Consider the following 9,317-nt stretch of genomic DNA (forward strand, 5'->3'; position numbering starts at 1 on the left):
AAGGAAGGGCGGGCCGAGCGGGAGGTGCTGAAACCTCCCACCTCACCCCAAGCGGACCCTGAACCGGCGGGGAAGAGGGAGGGTCCTCGGAACAAGTGTTCGGAGAGACAGGGTAGGTACGCCCTGGCCTTTCCCATCCTCGCGGAGCCGGGGTCCGTGGGGCAGGAGGCGTTACCGCAGTTCCGTGCCCGAGCTTTTGCTGGGCTCACAGGCCTGTCCCCCGGCCTCGTTACATTTGGAGATCCGAAAGATCTTGGGTCGTGGCTCTGCTCCAGCGGCCCCAGTCTGTGCATACCCCGTGGGCCCACTCCGGCTGCGTACGAAACCAGCGGAGTCGAGAGAGGGGCCGCGTTCTGTCCCGAACACTCGTTGCCTTGCTCTTCCTGGGATCAGAGACCGGGGTGTGGTGAGGCCAGGGCGGATGAATGACGCTCGCTCGAGTGCCCGCCGAGGGCTGAAGTGAGTTGCGTCGCTTTCTGCGGGTGCTCCGTCCCGCCTAGCGCGCCTGGGACGTTTTCCAACCCTTAAAGTGGCTGGGCACTAAACTGCCTTCCCCCAGTGCAGGCGGCCACGTTAGAGTGGCTAAGCTGCCTCTTCCCCACAGAGTTCCCGCTTGCAGGAGCTCTGCGTCCCCCAGGCTTTACCCTCTGGGTTGGGCCCAAGGGTGGTTCCCCCGCTCCCCACCCCCGCGCTGCAACTGGTCAGAAGGGCGCTAGAACCGCCAGCTCGCCTCCGGAGATGCGATCCCCGGGGGTTCCTTCCCTGTGGCTGTGGAGAAATTCGCCATCTCCTGGTCTTGAAGAAAACGTCTGATGGGGAAGACGGCTGGCAAAACTTAGAACGGGTTGGGAGATCAGTTGTTCGCCAGCCGGCACTTGACTTAGCCTGCGTGTATTTGTTGTGCACCGTTATGTGCCTAGCGGTCCTGTCCGGGCTGAGTGCCCTGAAGGTAGCTAACTAGGCTTCCAGGCTCCCCAGCCGCTGCGGGAAGGGCGAATGGAACTTAGGCAGCAAGCAGCGTGGGCGGGGAGCTTCGGTGACCCACGTACGATGAAAGGATGTTTCCCGGAAGCCGCCTGTTCGGAGGGTTCCTGGGAGGGACAGGTTGCCCCCGTGACTTGCAAGCTTGAGAGACACCTAGACACTACTACGGACACTACAGCTTAAGGAAGACGTGCGGTTGAGACTCCAGCCTTGAAACCCTTAGCTAGGACTGCTCCAGGCGGCAGCTGCTTGCTGCCCTGGACGCGCTCGCTCGTCGTGGCAGCCCTTCAGTAGCTTTGTCCTTTTCACAGGTGTGAACACTTCCCCAAATGTCTGAGCGGCTCAAAAGACAGGGTTCTAGACTTGGGGCGCATCGGAGAAGGGGGCGTTGCTTTCACCGGCGGTGTGTGTGCGCGCGCGCCCGCGCTTGCTCAAAACAATCACTGAGTCAGTACAGCGGTCAAACATCCATACAGCATTCATCTGGCTCGGGGGAAAAAAAGTAAGGGGTGGGGTACAAAGGCCCTGACGTGAAGATCCCCTAAGCTGGCACCCTGCCCTTCAGGGTTTCTGGAGCTTTTGGGGAGTGCTCTGGGGTTGTTGAAAGCCAACAAAATGAGAAAACCGGTGCCCCTTTCTTCAGCGCCCTCTAGTGTTATACCCAAACCGCAGCAGCCGAGGACTAAGTGTTAATGGACCCCAGGCCTGGCCAGTAGTACTGGGAGAAGGACCCTGGCCCAGAGAGAGGGTGCAGGTCCTCAGGCAGAGGCCTTTTCCTTTCTTCTCCCACCTGCTCAGTTGCTGCCATCTGCCCTGACTCTCATTCCAGTAGAGGCCAGTGTGGACCAGGCCAGTGTGGACCAGTGGGAGCCCATGCTAGGTCCACTAGTCTAGGTCCCTTGCAGACACAGGGCTCATGTTCTATGCACTCTGGGACTGAATAAATTCTATTAAATAAGCGAAACCTATGTCCGAACAATGGGTTTCAAAGGGCTCCGGGAGCTGGGTGGTTATCCACACTTTAATCTCAGCAACCAGAAGGCAGAGACAGGTGGATCTTCATGAGTTCAAGGCCAGCCTGGTCTATATATCAACTATCAGGCCAACCAGGGCTAGGGCTACAAACAAGGCAGTGTCTCGAAACAAAAACAAAACAGTATTCGGAAGCTTCCTTTGAGACCTTCCTGCTGCCAATAGTTGTAAAAAGGGAACTGAGGGAGAGGATGGGGAACAGGGAGTCAAGCACTCCCCAGCATGGGGTCCTGGTATAAAGCTGAAGCAGGAGGGGAAGCTCCAATGGAGGAGGGGCTCTGCTGAAATAGCACAAATTGGCACTTGGACTCAAGAACAGTAGGAAGCTAAATGTGGGCTAGAAGGAGGGCCTGAGGCAGGAAGGAAGTTAGCCCTCTGCTTCTTGACAAGAAGCCACCTCGGCAGTAGGAAGGGCTGGAGGGATCCAGGAGTCAGGGTAGAGTGAGCCCCTGAGTTCAGCCATGGAGGTCAGGGTTTCCTGTCCTTTCCCCCTGACCTTCTGGCTTTGCTGAACTTGGCCAGGCATCTTCTGCCCCGTGAGCCTCACCCCATGCTCTATCCCTCCTCCTCACCCCAGTTCTCTTCCTTACAAGCCTTTTGCATTTGATACATGCAGCAGCTTCAGGGAAATGTGACGAACTGAAGATTTTGTCATCCAGTTTCTTTCATGATTCTGCTGAACCGACTCTGCCTTCTCCAGCATCCAGGATCCTGTTCCGCAGCACCTGTGGCCTGTGGCACATTCTCCCAGCCACGTGAACTGTGAGGGATGCTGGTCTCTATCACAAGCCTGTCTTCCTATAGCTCTCTGGGGGTTAAGATCAATCCAGGCTGTCAGGGGCATTGTCTCTCCAAAAGGAAGGATGAGGAGGGGACTGGCTAGGTCCGATTGGTGGTCAGGGCAAGTGCAGGAATGCCGGTGGCCTCTTAAGAGTCTGAGCTCTGGCACAGGAGTATCAAAAGGCCTCCTTGTGCTTGGCCTCAGCCCTGCTGGGAGACATTCATTTCTGTAGTCTCCAAGAATGATGCTGGGCAGACATCATCCACACTGTGGCTTACACTCACACTGTGGACCGTAGTCCTCAGGTCCCTGTGGCTACTACAAGGTGCCTGGACCAAAGGATTCACTCTCACCTATTGGATACCCTTCTCTGAGAGGATGAAAATTTTTGGTGCTTCCAACCCTCCTGGGATGCTTGCTATGTTTGGGCTTTTGTCCCATTCAGTTGATTCTTTGGTCCCAAGGTAGCACCGGCACCACCAAATACCAAACTTCAAGGAGCTTGGATGAACCAATGACTCATGACCCTGCCAAAGTGGCAGTTGGATGCTCATGGATGTGGTGGTCGATGAAACTCTGTTTCAAGCAAAACTGAGCCCCGAGCTCATCTCCTGGGCCAGCCCTATCTCTTCAGGCTTTAGGTATCCAGCCCATCTGCTGCTGTGATTTGTTGAAAAGTACCTGGCTCTCTTTTGGAGAACTGCGCCTATCTCCTCCACAGCTGTATCCAAGCAAGCTAGGCAGCAGGGCTGCCCTACCATCTCCCACGTGCTGGAAGCCCAATGGGAAGCGGGGTGGGATCCAGGAAGCAGAATTGCCTAAGTCACAAGAGGGCCTGCCCCAGAAGCAAGTGGACTTGCTGTGGGGCTGCAAAAGCCAGGAGGTAGAGAGGGCTAAGGCTTCCCAGGAGACAATCACATGCCACCCAATGTGTACTCTCCTCTGGGGGTCCAAGAATCTTGTCTCCTTCAGGGAAGGACAAAGAGAAGAGGCTGTAAATCACGGTGCAGAGCTAATTCCCCAGGGCCTCTCAGGCACAGATGTGCAATCGCGTGTAATGAGCTCTCTCTTGGGGCCTCCGGTGGGGGGTGGGGGGAGTCTGACCACGTGCCACAGGAGCTAATTGAGTGCTGAGCCTGGTAAAAGATTTGTGTTAAGGCTAATGTTCTGACCATCACTGCTGCGATACAGGGATGGAATTGGACTAGCTGAGGGGAATGGCAAGTGTGTGTGTGTTATTCCAGAGGAACTCTTAGCATGCTTCAGTCAGGAGCAGAGCCCCCTTGGAGTGGAGGTGTCTTTCTGATGCTGAGAGATTCAGCTGGTGCCAAAGTCAGTGCTTTCTGAGGCAGGCCAAGTGTCTTGGGGAGGTCTTTCCTGGGCATCTTCATGCAAAGCCCTGACCTGGGGCTCCCTGCAGCCCCAACTGTCCATGCTTGTGATGGGGAGGATTCTTGGCATCACCCCGATGTATATGGTCTGAGTATTCTAGTTTATAATTACTCTTTCCACAGTTCCCAGGCTTTTGTCTACCTTTCTATCTGACTAGATGGGGGATGGGGACCTTGCTGGGTGTATCCTTGTAATGGGAGATAGACACTAAGCAAATTAGTAAGTTGGCTGTCAGGAGCCATTCTGTTAAAGGAGCTCTCATTAGGCAGTTGGCCTTCCAGAAGGGGATCCGGTATTTTGCAAGGTCTGTACTATGATACGCCCCAGAATTGCTGCCAGTCTCTGACACTCATTCTTTGTGCACAGCTGAATCTCTTTATAATCTAGTATGGTGTGAATCGTCACTTTCTGGGTTTATACTGCTATTCAGATGAATTGATTCCTGATTATGGAATTCCTGACTTGATTCAAACAATTTTAAAGTTACGTTGTTTCAGAACTTCTAAAACAACTTTAGAAAGTCTGTGGCTGCATAAATACCTTTGTGGGTCTCCAGATACTTCACTAGCAGACAGGCTCAAGGCAGATTTGTCGCCTCAGAGAGACTTTACTCATGAATCCTGGTATACAACATAAATATAGTCAAGTTGGTTTAAACTTCCCATGAACCCAAACTATAAGCAATGTCTAATTAATACAAGCCTTGATGTCATGCACAAACTGTCCTGTTGTCATTTCTTATAGCTTGTCACACACATCATTATATACTGTCATTTTAAATTTACTTTGTTTCTTGGAATGAAAGACAGATAAGATTATCACCCCAAAGATAGCTGAAAAATGTGAAGCCAAGTCAGTCTTAACTGAAAAGACATATATTCTTGTAACTTTTAGACCCTGTTAACCTTTAGGCCTTTCAACCTTGGTCTGAACTCACTCACAGATAAGAAATGTTTTAAAACACGTAACCTGTTGTATTTTAGAATTCATCTGTTTTTGTGATTAACTGTCTTTTTGACTGTGACTTTTCTGGGAGCTTTGTCTGAGAGGTACAAAATATACAATAAACATTGGCAGAGAACACACACATATACCCAGTTGGCAGAAGCCAGATAGTGGAAGCCCATTGAATGAAAGCTGGCTGGAATTTGCTTCATTCATAGTTGTAAATATGTATTTAGATATGTGTTTACATGTAAATATATATATGTATATATATATCTGTATGTTTTTGTTCATATGTTACATATGTCAATTGTTTGTATGTAAGGAGCTCCTTTTGTATCATTCACTGAATGTGTGCATGAAGATGTACAGGTCTAGATATCTGATTGTTTGTCTATGTGTACATCTGAGCTGCAGAGAAGATGCTAGCAGAATCAACATCATTGTCTTATGTAAGCTTGTGGGAATTCATTGAAGTTAAATGTCTTAACTTCAGCCACCCTTTTTCCCCTGAGCATGTGTGTGTGGATGGTCTTTGCTTACTTTCTCCCCCTTCTTCCTTTTCTCACCAATTTACAAACAAGTTAACAGTGATTTAGAATCTAACTACTGGCCTAGAAAAAGCAGGAAAAGTTTACTTTAGCCTGTAGAGGCCTCCCATAAGATCTGCCCCTGCATAGAAGCTAATCAAAGAGCCCCTTTTTCACAACCCCTTGAAGTTTTGGCTAGAAGCTGGTTTTTGTTTGTTTGTTTGTTTGTTTTTACAGTTCTGTCTGCAGAAAAAAAAGGGGGGCCAGTTAAAGTTTTCCCTTTAGTTACAGTATAGCCAGTCCTTAGACCTTGAGAAGGGATCCTGGGCTCCCTCCCCTATTTCTTTTCTGTCAGTCGTCTTTCATGTTTGGTTGCCTGAGTCATCAGCTCAGCAACCCAAAAGATAGACAGGGGAACTCTGCATCATGTCCCAGATCCTACCCTGAACCCTGGAAACTTGCTGAAGCAGAAACTTTGGCATTTGGACCCTACAAGACTTTAACAGTTGGAAGCTGACTACCATGTACCTTAAAATTATATCAAGAGGATAGTGTTCTGTGACTGAAGTCACTCATGGGGGAGGTGCCATTTGTTCTGAAGATGAGTGTGACAACATAATAGTAAGGGTGGAAAGGGACAAGGAAGTGAACAGAAACCCTGTGGTCATTAACTGCCACTGCCCTGCCCTTCCTCAAGTGTTCTCATCAGCTGGTAAAGATGGTAGATTCTCTGTCCTGAGACACTGTGAATTCCATGATAGTTACTAGAGCAGACCACACCTTATCCTCAAGTCAAACAACCCAGTTAACCCAAAGTGGACACACTTGTTCATCTTCAGTGACACCATCAAGTGACACCATCACAGGAGGGGTGCACGTGTGAACAGGAAGGCCCACAAACATGCCAAGCTGGGGAAAGCAGAACTGTGTCGGATGAGCCACTTCTAACAATATGCTCAGTGCCTCCTTAAATAGGTTTCTGAGATTCTGCAGTGAAATAAACAGCATTTACTCCGACAAGGTCTGGAAGCCCCTGAGGGTACCACACACTTTACGCTGGTACCCTGAAGGACTGGTGTGCAGACAGCCCCAAGCTTCCTTTGCTGCTTAGCGCAGGGCTTTTCTTCCTGGGAGCAGGTATCAGTCCTATTAATAAAAAAAAAAAAACAATGAGCCCAGGCCTTCAGAAACGAGTACAAGACAAGTGGCTCGTTCTCCATGACGGATCAGGCCCTTGTCTGAGTGTTCCTGGAAGCGTTGCGTTTGTTTAAGCTCAAAGATGGATTTGAGTGAGGTTAAGTTCAGACAGACCCAATTGGTGTAGCCATAGATTTCTTCATGCCCCTACGCACCTGTGCGTGTGTGTGTGTGTGTGTGTGTGTGTGTGTGTAGACAAAAAGGAAATACCAGCTTGAAAAGAAGAACACACAGAATATTCCTGGCCTGTGAGTAAGAGCATAATCAAAAGGAGAAAGAATGAGTTAGGAGAAGCAGAGGGGTGCAATGGCCAGACTGAGGCTGGTGAAGTTGGATGTGGGGTGAGGTTACCCTGGGGAATGCTTTACACTAGCCCATGGCAGGTCAACTGGTCCCTGGCATATCCCCATACCTCTGCTGAACCAGACCAGATTGCGGAACTGTGGTTTCACCCTGCAGAGTTAGCTGTGCTCTTGGCATTGCTTTTGACCATCAGTTTTTCTTTTCTTTTCTTTAATTAATTTTTGAGACACGGCTTCTCTGTGTAGCTCTGGCTGTCCTGGACTCTCTTTGTCAGGCTGGCCTCATAGCCATCCGCTGCCTCCGCCTTCCTGAGTGCCGCCGACCTTACGGGGAAGGAAGTGAATAAAGTTGTTCTCTGACACCTGCTTTGGTCTGCCTTCATCAGAGATTTCACACCCAGACTGTCTGCTGTGGGGAAGTGTGGTGAGCACTCTTGGTGCCTGGTCTGTTGTGAGTTGGGATTTTGGGTGTGAGTGAGCTTCACTGGCTGTAGTTAAACTTTTTAGCACTCCCCCTAGGAACGCCATGAGACTTACCCTCCGAGTCCCATATTGGGTGTTTATCCTTGGGGCCCCGTATTGTGCTGCTCTGAGAGAGGCCTGAGTCTGCTCAAAGGCCCCTGGGCTGCCAGCCAGCATTGCTTATGGCTACAAAGGCTTATGGCTTGGAAGAAGCTCCGCTGGGCGATGTCCTGTGAGTCTGACATTGAGGAATCACATATACATTTGACCACACAGCAGAAGATATGCAAAGCTCTCTTCTAGGCAGTAGGAAAAGGGGGGCTGCCAGGAGGTGCGGGGGGCATGGAAGGGTACTGAGATGATCAGGGTGGGTAGAAAGGATCCATCAGTATCTTCCTTCATGCCCTAGGTTTTAACCAGCCAGGCTTGGCCTCCTGATTTGAAGCCTCTAATTGCAAATCAAAACCAGGTCCAGAGGCCACCGGCCCTGTAGGTTGCTTCATAGAAATCACAGCATTCAGTGGGCAGAATCAAGAGGCTGTGTGACAGGAAGAATGTCGTGAATGTTGGGAGACTGGGTCCCTACCAGAGCAGCTGCACTGAAGGAAGTCTGTGTGAGGCAGTTTTGCCGTTCACACTGCCCAGGCCTGTGACCACAAGCTGGCAGCAGGTGACTCTGCCTGTGTTTTTCGGTTCGGTGGTGAAGCTCTGGTTCAGATACTACTGCCTGCACTCCACAACCATCGTCCTTGGAGGAGAGTGGTAGCCAGGGCCTCCTTGGAAGGAGGCAGCCTGAAGCAGGGGACCCAGTGTTTAGTCTGATGAGCCGAGCTGATGGCTGTTGTCAAACTGCTTCTCTGGCCAGGCCTGTCCAGACTCCCTGAATGCTTTGAGCTTATCATTATCACCATCCCCTGCTAAAGTAAGCGCAGGCTTCTCGTCACAGATTCAGCATGACCCACCACAGCAGTGAGGCCAGGAGCCATTCCAAATGTGGCCTCCAGGTGGCAGTGAAAAGCCAGCCTGACAGTATGACCAACCCTTCACCCTTCACCCCCCCCCCCCGAAATACACAGACCAGAAAGAGAACTGCACCCCAGAGCATCCAAACCCCAGCGCTGCCCTAACACTCAGACTTCTGAAGTTAGGAAGTCCGGCACTAGGGCAGCAGTTGTCCTGCTGTGGACTGCCCTGCATGCTGGACTGCTCAGCAGACACACTGGCTGGTGCCTGGCTCCCTGCCCTGGTGCTATATGTGCACAGAGATCGGTGTGGTCCTGAAACTTGGTGTATGGGAACGCGCACAGGAGACTGGTCAGCTTGCTGGATAAGAGATTCCCCTGAGCAAGAGAGGCTGAAGCCCCCTTCCTGCATTTGTGTTAGTGGGAGTTAAGCTAGTCCTTGCCACTCCCCCCCCCCCCCCCCGCAGTGACCTCAGGGCAGGGCTGGCACCACCCAACTTCATCACATGGCTGAGTAGTGTGCTGTCGGCCCCTTCGGCTCAGAGAGACAGACTCCTGGGTCAGAATCCAGCCCTCCCTTTTCTACGTTGTACAAGCAGAAAACAAAACAACCACCACCACCCATGTAGATGTCAGCAATGTCACAGGTATACTCAGGATAAACACACAAATGAGATCTAATACAACCGGGAAATGGAGGGGAATGTCCCCGTTGCCTAAGATGAAAATT

Source organism: Meriones unguiculatus, chromosome 1, assembly GCF_030254825.1.
Source record: "Meriones unguiculatus strain TT.TT164.6M chromosome 1, Bangor_MerUng_6.1, whole genome shotgun sequence".
NCBI lineage: Eukaryota > Metazoa > Chordata > Mammalia > Rodentia > Muridae > Meriones > Meriones unguiculatus.